This window comes from Dioscorea cayenensis, chromosome 5 (assembly GCF_009730915.1).
Source record: "Dioscorea cayenensis subsp. rotundata cultivar TDr96_F1 chromosome 5, TDr96_F1_v2_PseudoChromosome.rev07_lg8_w22 25.fasta, whole genome shotgun sequence".
Lineage (NCBI taxonomy): Eukaryota > Viridiplantae > Streptophyta > Magnoliopsida > Dioscoreales > Dioscoreaceae > Dioscorea > Dioscorea cayenensis.
Window position 1 is genome coordinate 14,516,599 of NC_052475.1, and position 19,169 is coordinate 14,535,767.

The following is a 19,169-nucleotide window of genomic DNA, read 5'->3' on the forward strand; positions in this document are numbered from 1 at the left end:
TATTATGGCCGCAAAGAACTCAAGGAACGGAGGTAGAATCTATCACGCCGAAGGGGAAAGGGGACGCTCCTGTACCTCTCGACTTACCCTCTCAACCCTCTCCAACCTAGCTTTGTCTAACGCTCGTGGTGTGTCACTCACTCACAAGGTTACCAACAAGAACTCTTAACCCTAGTGTCACTCTAGGAGAAATGTTCATACAATCAAGCATTCAAGGTTGGAACTCACAATAAACATCAATTTATTGAAAGCATAATAAAGAAGTTCAATGAAACGAATACATCCTAGGGTTCACAATCATCCAAGTACCCACTAGGGCTTTAGCTCTCCATGGAGCTTAATACAATCAAAGAAATTGAATGTAAAAGCAATGAATCCATAAAGAAACCCCCTCGATGGTCGTGTCGATGGTCTTGTGGAGAGTCCTCTACTCGTCGTCCAAAGATTCCTTCGTCCGGTATAGGATACGCCTCAATCGAAGCTCCCTACCAACCTTCTTCCTAATGGAATCATGATGTCGGAGCCATAGAACTTCTCCAAAAACTTGGCCAATACCCCTCGAAACCCTAGCCGAAGTCCTCTCACAAGTTGGGGAAAAGATGGAGAAAAGAATACCAAAATCGGCGCTGAAATCGACTTTAAATAGGGCTGGAATCGGGCGACTGCATGGGCGTGTATGATGTCACACACCCTTGTGGAATTTCCACACGGGCGTGGATAATTTCCACACGCCTGTGTGGATTCTCTGTTTCTCAGATTTCCACACACCCTACGTCTTCGCGTTTGAACCTTAGCAAGATCTCCTCCAAAATTGGTGCATTATGATCCACATTGGCCTATTTCCTTCATACTCGGCCTCACAACCCTACCTGCATAAAAGTAACATAAAAACACACATATTAATGTAAAAACCTGAGAAAAGTAATGCTCAACATAAGGAATGAATGCTTCGCATCCATATCGCACAAGCACTTATCAAACACGCACCCGAGGTTGTAGAGGTTGAGAAGGGAGAAAACAAAGAGAAAGAGGTGGCAACCCCACCTTTCAAGCCAAGAATCCCTTATCCCTCTAGATTGAAGAATGACCAAGGGGATGAACAATATAAGAACTACTTTAGTTTGTTCAAGCAACTCCACATCAACATTCCTTTTGTTGAGGCATTGGCTCAAATGCCTAAGTATGCGAAGTTCCTGAAAGACCTATTGACGAACAAGAGGAAATTGGAGGAGAGTGCTTCAGTGGTGCTAGATGCTTCATGCTCGGTGGTGTTGCAAAAGAACATGCCGAACAAGAAGAAAGACCCGGGAAGCTTCATCATTCCATGTAACATCGGCAACTTAGGTGAGGAAATGGCATTGGCGGATTCAGGTGCGAGCATCAACGTCATGCCATATACTTTCTTCCAAAAGCTAGGCTTGGGTGAGCCTAGGCCTACTTGGATGACTTTATAATTAGCGGACTGAACGGTACGACATCCGAGAGGCATCATTGAAGACGTGCTTGTCAAGGTGGACAAGTACATTTTTTCGGTTGACTTTGTACTGCTAGATGTCGATGAGGATGCAGATGTAACTTTGATACTTGGGAGACCGTTCTTGTGGACTTCCAAAGCATTGATTAACATGGACGGCGGGGAGCTCACTTTGAGAGTTGGAGATGATAAGCTCACATACCGCCTTGCTGAAGCCATGCGGCATTCTCTCGATTTTGATGATACTCTATACTTTCTAGACACTCATCGATGAAATTATTGATGAATATATGTAGGAAATGTTCAAACTCAGGATCCGTATGAAGGATTGTTCAAACCAAGAGGAGAGCAATGAAGAAGTAATGATGCTTGGTCTCGACTGGAGAGGAAACATCTACCCCGGGATCTTGAAGAAGGTGCTCGGAAAATGAAGAGGGCTCGGAGACGCCACCGAAAATGCTCCAAGATTGTTTGAGACGTTCATGAGCCAAGGAAGTTGGACGAACCATTGCTATGTGGTCCAAAGCCCGAGAGTACACCCTCTATCCTCAAGAAATTGGGAAGTTAATCAGGACGAAGACTGTAGCAGAGCACTGTAGCAACACTGTTCACAGCCGGCCGAGAAATCAGAGAAACAGAGAATCCACACTGGCATGTGGAAATTATCCACGCCCATGTGGAAATTCCGCACGGGTGCGTGTATCGTCCACGCCCGTGGAGTTGCCCGATTCCAGCCCTATTTAAAGCCGATTCAACCCCGATTTTGGTATTCTGTTCTCCATCTTTTCTCCAACTTGTGAGAGAGCTTCGGCTAGGGTTTCAAGGGGTATTGGCCAAGGTTTTGGAGAGGTTCTATGGCTCCGACATCATGATTCCATTAGGAAGAAGATTGGTAGGGGAGCTTCCATCGAGGCGTATCCTATACCGGATGAAGGAATCCTTGGACGACGAGTAGAGGACTCTCCACAAGACCATCAACACGACCATCGAGGGGGTTTCTTTATGGATTCATTGCTTTTACATTCGATTTCTTTGATTGTACTAAGCACCATGGAGAGCTAAAGCCCTAGTGGGTACTTGGATGATTGTGAACCCTAGGATGTATTCGTTTCATTGAACTTCTTTATTATGCTTTCAATAAATTGATGTTTATTGTGAGTTCCAACCTTGAATGCTTGATTGTATGAACATTTCCACTAGAGTAACACTAGGGTTGAGAGTTCTTGTTGTTAACCTTGTGAGTGAGTGACACACCACTAGCGTTAGACAAAGCTAGGTTGCAGAGGGTTGAGAGGGTGAGTCGAGAGGTACAGGAGCGTCCCCTTTCCCCTCCGATGTGATAGATTCTACCTCTGTTCCTCGAGTTCTTTGCGGCCATAATCGAGTGAATGGTCTAAGGGATGAACCTCCGCTGGGGCCTAGTTACGCGTGCAATGGAGTGAAGCGTTGAGAGGATCTTAGTATCTAGGGCTTAATTATGGCTAGGGACCTTCCACCTGGACCAAAGGGGTAGGTCTATATTTAGGAAGAGATTTATCACTTGGAATCCCTAGAGCTCATTGCAACTCTATGCGAGTGCGAGGTAGATTGCTCGATTTCTCCTCCGGGACATGTATAGAGTTAGGCATAGTTGACCTTAGATTTGGGACTATGTATGTAAGGATTTCCACGACTCACCATTGCATTGATTAGGAAGCATAATAGAGAGTTCTTGGACTTGAAGCAATCATCCTAAGTGAAGCATTATCCGGGTACCCCATTCTTTATCGATTGCCTTACCCTCTTCTTACTTTTGCTCTTTCACTTGTTGTTTTTAATGTTGAGAATTGAATCAATTTCACACTTATCACTATTGATATTCCACATAGCTAAGAATCAAATTAAGTATTTTTACTCCCTACTCCCTGTGGATTCGACCCCGCTCACCCGGGATTATTACTTCAACAAGCCCGTACACTTGCGGGATATAAGTAAGGGGACCTTGTCAAGTTATTGGCGCCATTTAGAGACACTTTGCACTTTGTTTTCTTAGCTATTTCACCGCACATTCTATTCCATATCTTCTTTTTCTATCATTTTTCTGATTTTCTTTTTCTTTTTCTTTTGGTACAGCTTCAGGTTATGACCCGAGGGAATCCATCAATATTGATTGAAGAAGACCCTGAGCTTGAACATACACTTCGAAGGAAAGGGAAAGAACCTGTACAAGAACAACCTAATCGAGCTGATTTGGAAGTAGAAGGATCTGAGAACATGGCAGAATAGAATGAGCAACAACGAACACTATCCGATTATGCCAGACCTTCAATGTTGGGGACACAATCGAGTATTGTGCGTCCCCCAATTACAGCTCAGAATTTTGAGCTAAAGCCGGCATTCATCCATATGCTACAGCAGTCAGCACAATTCAAAGGGTTGGCCGATGAGGATCCAAACAGTCACATAGAGAGCTTCCTCGAGGTGTGCGACATGCTGAAGATCAATGGTGTGATGGATGATGCCATCAAATTGAGAGCCTTCCCATTTTCCTTAAAGGGGAAAGCAAAGCAGTGGCTACACTCATTGCCTAGGGCATCAATCACTACATGGGAGGAGATGGTAGAAGCTTTTCTAGCATGTTATTTCCCTCCCGAAAAATTAGCCAAGCTTAGGAATGAGATCTCATCCTTTATGCAATTGGAATTGGAGTCTCTATTTGAGACATGGGAACGATTCGAGGAACTCCTGCGCAAGTGTCCGCAACACGGATTTCTGGAGTGGATGATTGTTCAAACCTTCTATAATGGGTTGAATGCAGGTACAAGACAACTCTTGGATGTGGCGGCAGGAGGTACCTTAGGTAGCAAGACCCCTGACGAGCTCATCAATTGATTGAGGAAATGGGGTTAAATAGCTACCAGTGGAATGCGAGGGAGAAGAAAAAGATGGCCGGTCTCCATGAAATTGATGCGGTAACTTCATTGGCGGCCCAAGTGGAGAGTTTGAGTAAGAAGCTAGATCTTATAGCTTCGAATAGCGTTGCGGCTGTAATCAATTGCACTGGTTGTGGTGGAGGACATGCTCCCTCCGATTGCCCAATCGTCATTGGTGATGTTTCTTCAGTTGAGAATGTCGACTTTGTAGGTAATGGAATGAGACCTCAAGGGAATCCATACAGCAACACCTACAATTCAGGTTGGAAGAATCATCCCAACTTTTCATGGAGTAATCAAGGACCACAGAAGACCATGGTGCCATCGGGGTTCCAACAACAACAACAAGCCCCTCAAGTGGAAAAAGCGAATTTACGCTTGGAAACCCGAATGAAGGATTTGGAGAAGCACTTGGCTAGATTTGTTCAATCGGCAAATACAAGGTTTGAATCAGTCGAGGCTACACTTCGCAATCACACCGCCTCGTTGCATAACCTTGAAAATCAAGTGGGGCAAATTGCGAAATCTCTTTCCAAAAGGCCATATGGGAGTTTACCAAGCAACACGGAAACCAACCCGAGAGAACATGTGAAGGTGATCGCTTTGAGAAGCGGTCATTAGGTTGAAGGGAGGCTTCCAAGTGAGAAGCCGAAAGAACACGCACCCGAGGTCGTAGGGGTTGACAAGGGAACAAGCAAGGAGAAAGAGGTGGCACCCCCACCTTTCAAGCCAAGAATCCCTTATCCCTCTAGATTCAAGCAACTCCACATCAACATTCCTTTTGTTGAGGCTTTGGCTGAAATGCCTAAGTATGCGAAGTTCCTTAAAGATCTATTGACCAACAAGAGGAAATTGGAGGAGAGTGCTTCAGTGGTGCTTGATGCTTCATGTTCGGTGACGTTACAAAAGAACATGCCAAACAAGAAGAAGGACCCGGGAAGCTTCATTATCCCGTGTAACATCGGCAACTTAGGTGAGGAAATGGCATTGGCGGATTCAGGAGCGAGTATCAATGTCATGCCATACACTTTTTTCCAAAAGCTAGGTTTGGGTGAGCCTAGGCCTACTCGGATGACTTTACAATTGGCGGACCGAACGATACGACATCCGAGAGGCATCATTGAAGACGTGCTTGTCAAGGTGGACAAGTATATTTTTCCGGTTGACTTTGTAGTGCTAGATGTCGATGAGGATGCAGAGGTACCCTTGATACTTGGGAGACCGTTCTTGCGGACTTCCAAAGCATTGATTGACATGGACGGCGGAGAGCTCACATTGAGAGTCGGAGACGATAAGCTCACTTACCGCCTTGCTGAAGCCATGCGGCATTCTCTCGATTTTAACAACACTTTGTATTTTCTAGACATTACTGATGAGATTGTTGATGAATATATACAGGAAATGTTCAACCCGGACTCGTATAAAGGTTTGTTTGACCAAGAGGAAAGCAATGAAGAAGTGCTGATGCTTGGTTCGACTGGAGAGGAAACATCTACCCCGGGAATCTTTTAGAAGGTGCTCCAAAAAATGAAGAGGGCTCGAAGACGCCACCGAAAACGCCCCAAGACTGTTTTTACTTTTGGGAATTGAATTATTGTCACACTTATCACTACTGATCTTTCACATAGCTAAGAAGCGGATTAAGTGTTTTTATTCCCTACTGTCTGTGGATTCGATACCCCCTCATCCGGGATTATTACTTCGACAAACCCGTGCACTTGCGGGATATACGCAAGGGGACCTTGTCACTATCACAAGGTCATTCACAGGGGCAGACACACGCCCCTATGTCCTCTCGGGATGAGGTCTGAATGAAAACACATGCCTGTGTGGAATTTCCACATGGCCGAGTGTTTTTTTTGGATGACTTAGAACAATTTGTAGGCTTTGCAGAAGAATACTAAATAAATACACTCATTCAAAGCCTGCCTACATATGCACAAGTAACTAGAGAAACATAAAAAACATGCTTAAATGACCATGATACTTCACCACACAAAAGTAAGCAAATGAAGACACCAACGGTCCACAATAAAAACATGGCAATTTGCATGTAAGAATCAAGACACCAACACTCAATGCCTTATTCATGCAAGTTCTAAACTAAAAACGTAGAAAATTAGTAAAGACTTGGGTTGTCTCCCAAGAAGCATTTGTGTAATGTCACTAAGCTTGACTTACCTCTCCTTACCTTATGGGGGCTCATAGATGAAGGTTTCCCTCTTACCCATAACCTGAAAGCATGATGAACATAATCTTTTGAGGGTAGAGGAGGAGTTATCGAGAATGTTAACACATGAGAGTTTGTCACCCTCACTTCATTCTTGTATTTCCCCATTAGCGTTGGGGTGTTTCTTGTGGCATCTCCTTGCTCGCTTCATTTGTCAGAGCACCTTGTTCATTATCCCCGGGGTAGATGGTACCCTTTTCCTTTAGACTGAGCATCAAGACTTCTTCATTTTCCACTTCTTGGTCTAGCAGCCCTTCATATGGGTCGGGATTCATCATTTCCTACACATATTCATCTATTAGTTCATCATTAGTGTCAAAAATTAAAGGATATTATAAAAGTCAGGAGAATATCGCATGGCTTCAGCGAGGTAGTATGTCAACTTGTCATCGCCAAACCATAGTGTCAACTCCCCACCGTCCATGTCGATAAGTACCTTGGAAGTGCAAGAATAGCCTCCCAAGTATCAAAGGAACATCTACTTTCTCATCAACATCCAACACAACAAAGTCCACAGGAAATATGTACTTGTCAACCTTCACAAGTATGTCTTCGATAATGCCCCTCGAATGTCTAACTGTTTGGTCCACTAATTAAAGTGTCATCCAAGTGCGCCTAGGCTCTCCCAAGCTTAGCTACTAAAAGAACAAGTATAGCATGATGTTGATACTGGCCCATGAATCCGCCAATGCCATCTCTTCACCCATATTACCAATGTTTCACGGGATGATGAAGCTTCCGAGGTCTTTCTTCTTGTTTGTCATATTCTTTTGCAAAACTGCTGAACAAGAGGCATATAAGATCACCGATGCACTGTCCTCCAACTTCCTCTTGTTGGTCAAAGGAACATCTACATCTTAATCGACGTCCAACACTACAAAGTCTACAAGAAATATGTACTTGTCAACCTTCACATGTACGTCTTCAACAATGGCCCTCGGATGTCTAACAGTTCGGTCAGCCAATTGAAGTGTCATCCGAGTGGGCCTAGGCTCTCCCAAGCCTAGCTTATGAAAGAATGAGTATGGCATGACATTGATACTTTCCCCTGAATCTTCCAATGCCATCTCTTTACCCATATTACCAATGTTGCACAGAATAATGAAGCTTCCGGGGTCTTTCTTCTTCTTCGGCATATTCTTTTGCAAAACTGCTAAACAAGAGGCATCTAAGAACGCTTCCACAAAGGAATGTTGATGTGCAATTGCTTCAATAGCACCAAGAACTTTTTGTATTGTTTATCATTTTGGTTGTTCCTCAATCTTGAAGGGTAAGGGATTCTTGGCTTGTACGGTGGGGGTGCCACCACCTTCTTCTTGTTAGTTCTCTCCTGAACCTCCACGACCTCAGGTGCTTTAACATTGGTTTTCTCACTTGGAAGCCTAACCTCAACCTCACGGCCACTTCTCAAAGTGATCGCCTTCACATGTTCTCTCTTATTGGTTTCAGTGTTTCTAGGTAAACTCCCTTGAGGTCTCTTCGATAGGGACTTCGCAATTTGCCCCACTTGATTTTCTAGATTGTGCAATGAAGCGGTGTGGTTGTGAAGTGTAGCTTTGACCCACTGAAATCTTGTATCCGATGATTGAACAAATATAGTCAAAGCTTTCTCTAGATCAGTCATTCAGGTCTCCAAGCTTGAAACTCGATTCTCCCTGTTCGGGATTCTTTATTGTTGTTGGAAACCCAGTCATGCTGTGGCCTTTTATTGCCCTTGATTATGCCAAGAAAAGTTCAGATGGCTTCTCCAACCCGGATTGTAGGTATTGCTATATGTATATCCTTGGACCCTCATCGCATTACCTATAAAACCAACTTGTTCCATGGAGGATCTACCACCAATAGCTATCAGAAAATCAGATGGAGCATGGCCTCCTTCACATCCATTATAATTCATCACAGCCACCAATCTAGGAGAAGTTAGACTGTCTAACTTCTTACTCAATGGCTCAACTTAGGCCGCCAACGATATAACCGCATCAATCTCATGGAGATCGACCACTTTCTTCTTCTCTCTTGCATTCCATTGGTAGCTATTCAAACCCATTTCTTCAATCAATTCTCGTGCTACTTCGGGGGTCTTGCTACATATGCTATCTCCTGCTGCACATCAAGTAACTACCTTGTGCTAGGGTTCAACCCATTTTAAAAAGTCTGAATAATCATCCACTCAGGAAACCCATGTTAAGGACATTTCCACATGAGCTCCTTAAATCTCTCCTATATCTCAAATAAAGACTCCAATTCCGTTTGCATGAAGGAGGATATTTCATTCCTAAGCTTTGCAGATTTTCCGGGTGGAAAATATCAGGTAAGAAAAGCTTCTACCATCTCCTCCCATGTAATAATCAATGCTCTAGGTAATAAACGTAGCCATTGCTTCGCTCTCCCCTTCAAAGAAAATGGGAAGGCTCTCAATTTGATGGCATTATCCGTAACAATATTGATCTTGAGCATGCCGCACACTTCCAAGAAATTCTCTTTGTGATTGTTTGAATCCTCATCGGCCAACCCATTAAACTATGTGTACTGCTATAACATGTGGATGAATGCCGGCTTTAGCTAAAAATTCTGAGCCGTAATCAGTGGTCGCACAAAACAAGACTGTGTGCCCAAAACTGAGGGTCTGGCATGATAAGTGCTTGTGTGATAAGAATGCGAAGTGTTCTTTTCTTATGATGAGCATTACTTTTATTGGGTTTTAACACTAATATGTGTGTAGTTATATTACTTTCATGCATATAGGGTTGTGAAGCCGAATCTTAGAAAAAGAAGACAATGTAGATCGTGAGTGCACTATTTGGATGAAATCTTGAGAAGGTTCAAACGCGAAGATATAAGTTGGGTTTAAGATGCTAGAATGTGTGCCAACCTCCTTGTATTCAAGCTAGCACAATGAGTTGGAGGGACACAAAGGCAGTCACATTCTAAGTATTCCGGCATGTGCATGTGTAACAAGATATCCACCAACGCAGCCGTTCATTGAAGAAGCAAAGCGATCTATGTTGTAAATGAGCGCCCTTTTATGTTACCTCGATGAAAGCATGGTTTTTGGGAGTGTTTCGTAATAGAGAAGCCATTACAGTGCATGTGGAAATTCCACAGCCCGTGTGTTAATTTCACAAGCTCGTGGAATATCCACGTGGGCATGTGGATTCCCCGATTCCACTCTTTAAAAGCAGATTTCTACTGATTTCAAAGATTCTTTTCTCCATCTTTTCTCCAACTTGAGAGAGGGCTGCGGCTAGGATTTTGAGAGCTGATAAGTGTCTAAATGTAGATGTTTTCATGTATATATCATATTCACTTTGCGTGTATTTTGTGAGGTTTGATGCCCGTTTTATGCTTAATCATCTACTATTTGTTTTGTAGAGCATAAGGAAGCCATGGAGAACAAGAAGATATCATTTGGGCGAAAAGAGAAGAAAACAGGAATTTCATACTACCCCCATAGCCGATTGTCCTAGGCGGATCAATATCCGAGTATCCCATTTATATCAATTGCCTTACATCTCCTTTACTTGTGTTCTCTCTTTTGTCTCTTTTATGTTGGTTTAAATTACATCTTGTCATATAAATCACTATTCATATTTCACTTAGTTAAGAAGCAATTTAAGTATTTTACTCCCTACTCCCTGTGGATATGATACCCACTCAACTGGGATTTTATTACTTCAACAAACCCATGCACTTGCGGGACATATGCAAGGGGCGTTATCAAGTTTCTGGCGTCGTTGCCGGGGAATAGGCGTTTAGAGATACTTTGCACTTTGTTTTCTTAGCTATTCATTTATTCATTCTATTTCAATCTTATTTTCTATCATCGTTCTGATTTGTTTTCTTTCTTTTGGTACAGCTCCAAGTTCATAACCCGAAGGAAACCCTCTGTATTCATTGAAGGAGATCCCGAGCTCGAACGTACATTTAAAACAAAAGGGAAAGAACCTGTGTAAGAATAGTCTAATATGGTTGATTTGGAAGTTTAAGGGTCGGATAATATGGCGGAACAAAATGAACAACAGAGGACATTATCCGATTATACCGCATTTTCAAAGATTGGGACACAATCGAGTATTTTCCTTCCACCGATTATAGCTCAAAACTTCGAGCTGAAGCCGTCATTCATCCATAGGTTGCAGCAATCTGCATAGTTCAATGGTTTGGCCGATGAGGATCCAAATAGTCATATAGAGAACTTTCTCGAGGTGCATGATATGCTCAAGATAAACAGGGTGACGGATGATTCCATCAAGTTGAGAGCCTTCCTATTTTCTTTAAAGGGTTGAGTGAAGCAGTGGCTACACTCATTACCTAGAGTATCAATTAGCACATGGGAGGAGATGGTAGAAGCTTTTCTTGCCCGTTATTTCCCTCCCAGAAAATCTGCATAGCTTAGGAATGAGATCTCGTCCTTTGTACAATCAGAATTGGAGTCTCTATTTGAGATGTGGGAAAGGTTCAAGGAGCTCCTGAGAAAGTGCCCGTAACATGGATTTCTAGAGTGGATGATTGTTCAGACTTTTTATAACGGTTTGAACCCGAGTACAAGGCAACTCTTGGATGCGACAGCAGGAGGTACCTTAGGTAGCAAGACCCCCGATGAGGCCCATCAGTTAATTGAAGAAATGGGGTTAAACAGCTACCAATGGAATGCTAGGGAGAAGAAAAAGGTGGGCGGTCTCGAAGAGATAGATGCAGTAACTTCATTGGCGGCTCAAGTGTAAACTTTGAGTAAGAAATTAGATCTCCTAACTTCAAATAGAGTAGCGGCCGTGACGAATTGCAACGGGTGTGGTATAGGACATGCTCCTTCCGATTGCCTGATCTCTATTGGTGATGCATCTTCGCTGAGAATGTTGATTTTGTGGGTACGCGATGAGGAATCAAGGGAATCCATATAGCAAGACCTACAATCCAGTTGGAAAAAAATCATCCCAATTTCTCGTGGAGTAACCAAGTTCCACAAAAGGCCATGGGGCCACCGATTCCAATAACAACAAGCCCCAAACACGGAGAACCGAAGTCTCCGATTTGGAGACCAATGACCAATTTGGAGAAGGCCTTGACTAGATTTGTGCAATCATTGGCTACAAGTTTTCAATCAATTGAGGCTACATTTCACAACCACACCGCTTCTTTTCACAACCTTGAGAATTAAGTGGGGCAAATTGCGAAGTCTCTATCTAAGAGATCACAAGGAAGCTTGCCAAGCAATACCGAGACCAATCCTAGAGAGCATGTGAAGGCGATCACTTTGAGAAGTGGTCGTGATGTTGAAGGTAGGTTTTCGAGTGAGCAGCCCAATGAACACGCACTCAAGGTCATAGAGGTTGAAGAGGAAACAAGCAAAGAAAAGGAGGTGGCACCACTACCTTTCAAGCAAAGAATCCCCTATCCCTCTAGGTTGAAGAATAACCAAGAAGATGAACAATACAAGAAGTTCCTGAGTTTGTTAAAGCAACTCCACATCAACATTCCTTTTGTTGAGGCATTGTCTCAAATGCCTAAGTATGCAAAATTCATGAAGGACTTGTTGACTAACAAGAGGAAGTTAAAGGAGAGTGTTGTAGTGATCTTAGATGCTTCTTGCTCAGCGATTTTGCAAAAGAACATGCCGAACAAAAGGAAAGACCCAAGAAGCTTCATCATTTCATGCAACATTGGCAATTTTGGTAAAGAAATCGCATTGGCAAACTTAAGGGCCAATATCAACGTCATGCCATACACCTTCTTTCAGAAGCTAGGCTTGGGCGAGCCTAGGCCGACTCGGATGACTTTGCAATTGGTGGACAGAACGGTGAGACATCCGAGGGGTATCATCGAAGATGTGCTTGTTAAGGTCGACAAGTACATATTTCATATAGATTTTGTGGTGCTAGACGTCGATGAGGATGCGGATGTACCCTTGATACTTGGGAGGTTGTTCTTGCGGACTTCCAAGGCATTGATTGACATGGATGGTGGGGAGCTAACTTTGAGAGTTGGAGATGACAAGCTCACATACCGCCTTGCTAAAGCCATGCAGCATTCTCTAGATTTCAATGATACTTTGTATTTTCTAGACACTAATGATGAGATTGTTGATGAATATATGTAGGAAATATTCAATCCGGACCCCTACGAGGGCTTGTTCGACCAAAAGGAGGAAAATGAAGAAGTAATGATGCTTGGCTCGATGGAAGAAGTACCATGTACTCTGGGGATCCTGAAGAAGGTGCTTCGGAAGATGAAGAGGGTGAGGAGACGCCAACAGAAATGCTCCAAGGCTGTTGGAGATGTGCGTGAACAGACCAAGTTGGATGAACCATTGCTAGGTGGTCCCAAGCCCGATAACTCTCCCTCTATCATCAAGAAACTTTGCTCGTCATGCTTTCAAGCCATGGGTAAGAGGGCAACATTCATATATGATCCCCCGTGAGGTAAGGACGAGGTATGTCAAGCTTAGTGACGTAAAACAAGCGCTTCTTGGGAGGCAATCCAAGTGTTTACTTTTTCTTTTTCTTAGTTGTTAGTTTAGTTTTTGCATGAATAACTTGTTGGGTGTTGGTGTCTTGATTTTTAGATGCTTCTATTGTATATTGTATTGTGTATTTTAATGTCATCATGTTTTTTCATGAGGATTTGGCAAAGTTTAAGTCGCTTGAGCTTCTTTTTAGTGTTTTTCACTGGTGTATTTTGCATAAAAAGGCAAGCTCTGAATGTGTACACATGTTCAGGAAATTTCTACTGAGCCTACAGAGTTTTCTATATCATCTAGAGAAAATGCACGTGCATATGGAATTTCCGCAGGCCCGTGCTGTTTTATTGCGAGCTCATCCAGAGAAGGCACAGAGGCGTGGGCTCACCCCTGTGAGCGCCCTTGCAATTTTCACACGCCCGTGTGTAATGACACGTCCGAATATGCGTGTGTAAACCGCAAGTGCACGGGTGTCGAAGTAATAATTACCCGGTGAGTCGGGTAGTCGAATCCACAGGGAACGGAAGTACTAGTAATAACCACTTCTCAATTATCTAGTCGGAATTAATGAATATAATGAAGTGAACTAATTGCAAGCAAAGCAAACAAGTATGCAAGAAATAAAGTAGAAGAGTCTCAATCACTAAGGATGAGGTATTCGGGCAATAATCCCCCTAAGATCTTCTTTAAAGCTCAAGATTCACTAAATGCTCTAGAATCGAGTCTAATGAGTCGAGGTAGTCCAACGATAACCAATCCTTGTCTCCAAGCAAAAAGGCACTAGTCCCCTACAAGGTCCCGTGGAGAAATCAACCAATCTCAACACTTCACACCCCATATGACCGTAATATGCTCTAAGGAAACCTAAGAGTGAAACCGATTCCTAAATGTAGATCCAACCCTAATTCCCGGCGAAGGATCCTAACCCCCTACAAGGTCCCGGCGGAGAAATCGAGCAATCTCACGCCTCACACCAAATATGGTTGCAAAGAGAATATGGAATACGGAGATAGGAAACACTCAATCGAAAGGGAAAGGGGACACTCCTCCATCTCAAGGCTCACCATCTCAACCCTCTTTCATCTTGGAAATCTAACTCTAATTGAGACATCTCACATTAAAGTATTAAATCATGCAATGTAAATCAACCACAACGATTAACAACACTAGCAAGCAATTAAATCACAAGATTAAAACTCAAGACAACTCGGATTAACTAGAAACATTAAGAGAATCAATCCAAAAAAATATAAATCTTAGGGTTCACATGCCCAAATACCCACTAGGGTTTAGCCCTCCATGGGCCTAGTTACAAAAACAATAATGAATACAATGAAAAGCAATAAAACCCATAGAGAAAACCCCCTCGACCATGCGCGGATTGGCCTTGATTGGTAGTTCTATCGTCTTGAAGGATTCCTCTCCCAAGCTAGGTCGCCAATGGCTCCCCAAAAAATGCTATGACATCGAAGGAATCTATCAAAGTTGGTGAAGAACTCCCTATCAATCGGCGAAGACCTTCTCCTCAAAACCCCAGCCGCCTTCTCTCAATGTCTATGCTCAAAGCTCCGCAAAAAGTCCCTTTAGAATCGGCCAAAAGGTGTATTTATAAACTCACAATGCGCTCGTCACGTGCCCTCCCACGCACGTGCTGCGATGTCACGCGTCGCAGGAATTTCCGCGCGGGCGAGTGAATAGTAATTCTGCTACAGTAATTCTTCTATAATACTTTTGCTACACGATGATAAACATTCTCCTCTTAAGGCCACACGATCGGGCACACGATCATATGGTAGGCTATACGGCTTTTCCTTCATCAATGCGTCTTGAAAGGTCTTGAAATCTTTACAAAGAGGAGGAATGTGGAGACATGGCTGCCTTTGTGCCCTTCCATTAATAACTTGGCTTGCAAAAACTATGGAAGTTGGCACACATCTCCTCATACACGAACTCCTCTTGTGTCTTCCAACTTGATTTGTACAAGAACTCCCAATATTATGCCATGATAGCCTATCTTCGCTCCCTTTTGAAATCCCAATGCCTTCACAACCTATATGCATAAAAGAACACCCAATACACGAAATGAGACATAAACCGTATAAAATATGATGCTTAATGTATGTAAAACATGCATAAAAACATGTTCACTCAAGCACTTATCATGTAACTTCCACATGGGCGTGTGTTTTCCTGCAGAGGCTTGGCAAATTATCCCGAGAGCACACAAGGGCATGGACTCGCCCTTGTGAAAAATGTACGGACATGGGAATTTTCTGTACACCTGTGCGGATCTTTGCAAATGAGCTTTCTCCATCCTGAGATGACACAGGAGCGTGCGGCTGCCCCTGTGAGTTGGGTATGTCAATGTCCACGCCCGTGCGAAATTTCCACACGGGCGTGAGAAACACTTAGTGATTCTTTCCGGTTGGACAGAGAAGTCACAGGGACGTGCGGCTGCCCCTGTGGGTCGGGCGCACAGGCATGGGTATTTTCTACAAGCCCATGCAAAAGCATTTAAAGGCAGTGAGGGTTATTCCCGACAGCGCACAGGGCGTACATCAGCCCCTGTGAAGCTCTCCTATGGAGGTGCACGGGCGTTCGTAATTTTCGCACGGCTTTGCGGATGTACAGAATGCCAAGAGGCGCGAGTCCTTTTAAAAGGATCATCATTTCTTCTCATTTTCACACTTCCCATTCATCTGCAAGCACATTCACACTTTTTCCCGATTTCGTATTGCCAATTTGGATGGATTTTTTCTTTGTGTTCCGGATAATTCAAAGTTTTTCATCTCAACTCATCTGTAAGCCCTTATCTTTGTTTATCTTCGTCAATTCTTGATTTTCATCGATGAAACTAGTCAATCATGCTTTGTTTCTATAATTAGAATGATTATACATGTTTAGAACGAAGTTAGAAAGAATTTAAAAGTGTATTATTGGATTTTTGTGGCGCGGCCGTGCGTTTGTTCACGCCCTGTGGATCTACACGAGCATGCAGAAATTCCACACGACCGTGCGAATTTCTATAGAATTACTCAATTAACTTGTTTAATCGAGTTTCTTTCAAATTTTGCTAGTTATGGCATTTCCGTCAAAGAAGCAAGCTAATAAATGGCTGCGTGAACCATCTCCCGAGGCTGAGAGCATGAGTTTTACAATTCCCAAGCTTTAGGTGAGGTTTGAGCTGCTGACTAGGCTCAGATTTAGTCAGACCAGATTTCACGATGTGAGCACACCTGTGGAGATTCAGCTGCGGAGGGTATGGCGGATGAGATCGAGGACATGCTTTCGCGATTGGCAGTCGGGGACACTTTACTATCGATCGTAGATCCCGCCATCCGCCAGACCGACACTCAAGGTGCTAGCCTCATTCGAGTTCGATCACTGCATCTACGCTTTCGAGCAATGTCGCTGCCATTCAATTTAGAGCCACTCGGACAGCATCATAGTTTAAGCCTGACTCAGTTTCCGATCTTGATGGAGTTATATGAATCGGGTTATACAGAGACAAAGGAGTATGAGCAGCTGTCCAAAGATTATCCTGGGAGTTTGACTCCGCAGCGTGCATACATAGTACTGTGTGGATATGGGTAGCATGAGCCTAGGGTTTTGAAGGCCACTTGCCTCTCCCGCCCTAGTTAAAGATACATTTGCATTGTTCTGAGTAGGTCAGTGAGTGGGCAAGGTGACAGTACTGGTGTGCATAGCTGATAGGAGCTTTTATCTTTGTACTCTATGGTGCGGCACACACCGATACATTTAGGGCATATCTCTGAAGACCATATTCAACATCAGGGGTAGTATGCCAGACTTGGAATGATTTTCTCGAGCCCCTATATCATGAGACTAATCGTTAGTATGGGTTTACTCGACGCGATCAGAGGGGACCGAGAAGGTTACTATACCTGCTCCCCTGGGCATGGAGACACTAAAATTGATGGGGATCGTATGGAGAGTTCAGTCAGGAGTATATGCTCTGATTATTCCTACCCTAATCGTCAGTATGGGTTTACTCGATGCGATCAGAAAGGCCGAGAAGGTTATTATACCTGCTCCCCTGGGCATGGAGAAAAATTGATGGGAATCGTATGGAGAGTTCAGTCAGGAGTATATGCTCTGATTATTCCTGCCCTGGAGATAGTTGAGGTGGACGGAGACGATGTCGAGGCTTCTCAACCTGCTTTGGAGCCTCATCCGACACCGATGGGGACCGACGCACCTCTTGCGGCAGAGGATCCACCGCCAGTACGCATGTTCTCACCATCTCAAGCCCATGATCGTTTTGAGAGGCTCGAGAGTGTTGTGGGGGTGATACGGACTGAGATTGTTGAGGCATTAGTAGAGACAATAGAGGTTCATGCGATGCAGGCCACACAGTTCGCAGAGTTCATGCAAAGTTTCGATGTTCTACAACAAATCCACCAGAGAGATGTTGCCTCACCGTTTGTGCTATAACCCCACACCTCTCAGGCACCTCCTACATTATCCTCACCAGATCCACTAGCGCCATTCGACTATCCAGCAGAGGAGCCAGAGCGTGGCACCGACACTTGATTTCATTTTCATCTCTTTATTTTGATTTCATTATGGACTTGTATACTCAGAAAGGACTTTCCTTATGAGTTTGTTTTCGTTTTGTTACTTCGAGTTGTATTCATTTCTCTATCTTTTATTTACTCGAGCTGTTTTTGTTTTATTGAGCTTTACTGAACCCCCTCATGTATGCGTGCAGATGGTCTTGTCATCATGGTAATTGAGAACATGTCATAGACACGACCAAGGTGCTTCGCCATTTGGTCGTGTGTGCTTCATAACCCGTTGGAACACCACTCCCAACGAATTAGCTCCATCAGATGGAACACTAGGAGTCTGGGGAGTATTGTTTTGATTGCTTCTCCCGCATTTATTCTCAATTTATATACATCATGAGTGAGGTTGCATATGTACATTGGGGACAATGTACAACTTAAGTTTGGGGGGAGTTCCATAGTGCACATATCTTTTATATTAGTTTTGATTGTTATACATGCTCATATAGCCAATGGCGGTTCACCTTAGTTTCAATGATTGTATTCTTGAGTATAGAAGAATTTTTAACATTGAATGTTCTCAAGCTCTAGTTCTTGATTGACTTTTTAAAAATTTTTGCCCGATTGACACTTGTGCACTACTCACTCTTTAAACTCTTCTGGAAACTCAAGTTTGATGTTAAATTGACTAGTTTTAGTTTTGTTTCTTATGTTATTTTGCTAAAAAAGAAAAAAAAATTGTTTTATTGTTTAGTTGTGCATGTTAGGTGGAAAGAGCTACCACCTATGATGTACGAAGCTACTCTCATAAGTCGGATACTAGTTATGCCCTAATGAGAGAAAGAGCTATCTCATGGGATGTGTGAAAGCTGTCACTCTGGTAGAAAGAGCTACCACCTCGAAAGTGTGAAAGCCATCTTAGCAGCAGCTTTGGAAAGGGCTGCCTTAGAGGATATGGGAAGCTACTACCCTTTCTCAATTTTTGTTACCTTTTGAAGATAAATAAGTCCCTTATGCGTAGAACTTTGAGGAGTTGATAAGTGCTTGTGATATATAAATGCGAAGCATTTTTTCCTTGTGTTAAGCATTACCTTTCTCAAGTTTTTACACTAATATGTGTGTTTTTATGTTACTTTTATGCAGGTAGGGTTGTGAGGCCGATTATGAAGGAAAGAAGCCAATGTGGATCATAATGCACCAATTTTTGAGGAAATCTTGCTATGGTTCAAATGCGAAGACATAGGTCGGGTGTGAGATGCTAGAGTGTGTGCCAACCTCATCGTATTTGAGTTAGTACAACCATTTGGAGGGGCACAAGGGCAGTCATAATCAAGCATTCTGACTTATGCATATAGAACAAGATCTCCACCAACTTTTCCATCATTAAAGAAGCAAAGCGATCCACGACGTGAACGTGTGCCCATTTGTGTTACCTCGATGGAAGTATGGATTCGGGAAGTATTTTAGGCCGGATACTATAGAAGATTGACAAGGTCCCCTTGCGTATATCCCGCAAGTGCACGGGTTTGTCGAAATAATAATCCCGGGTGAGCGGGTATCGAATCCA

The 19,169-nt window shown here is 43.3% G+C and overlaps 3 non-coding genes across 3 annotated transcripts; 1 reads left to right on the forward strand and 2 right to left on the reverse strand.

Moving 5' to 3' along the window:
* Positions 1-4,117: 4,117 nt before the first annotated feature.
* LOC120262738 lies at positions 4,118-4,224 on the reverse strand. The gene has a single exon (XR_005536991.1). It is a non-coding gene; the product is annotated as a small nucleolar RNA R71 (small nucleolar RNA).
* Positions 4,225-8,792: 4,568 nt separating this feature from the next.
* LOC120262564 lies at positions 8,793-8,899 on the forward strand. The gene has a single exon (XR_005536831.1). It is a non-coding gene; the product is annotated as a small nucleolar RNA R71 (small nucleolar RNA).
* A 2,106-nt stretch (positions 8,900-11,005) lies between these two features.
* LOC120262617 lies at positions 11,006-11,111 on the reverse strand. The gene has a single exon (XR_005536881.1). It is a non-coding gene; the product is annotated as a small nucleolar RNA R71 (small nucleolar RNA).
* Positions 11,112-19,169: the final 8,058 nt, after the last annotated feature.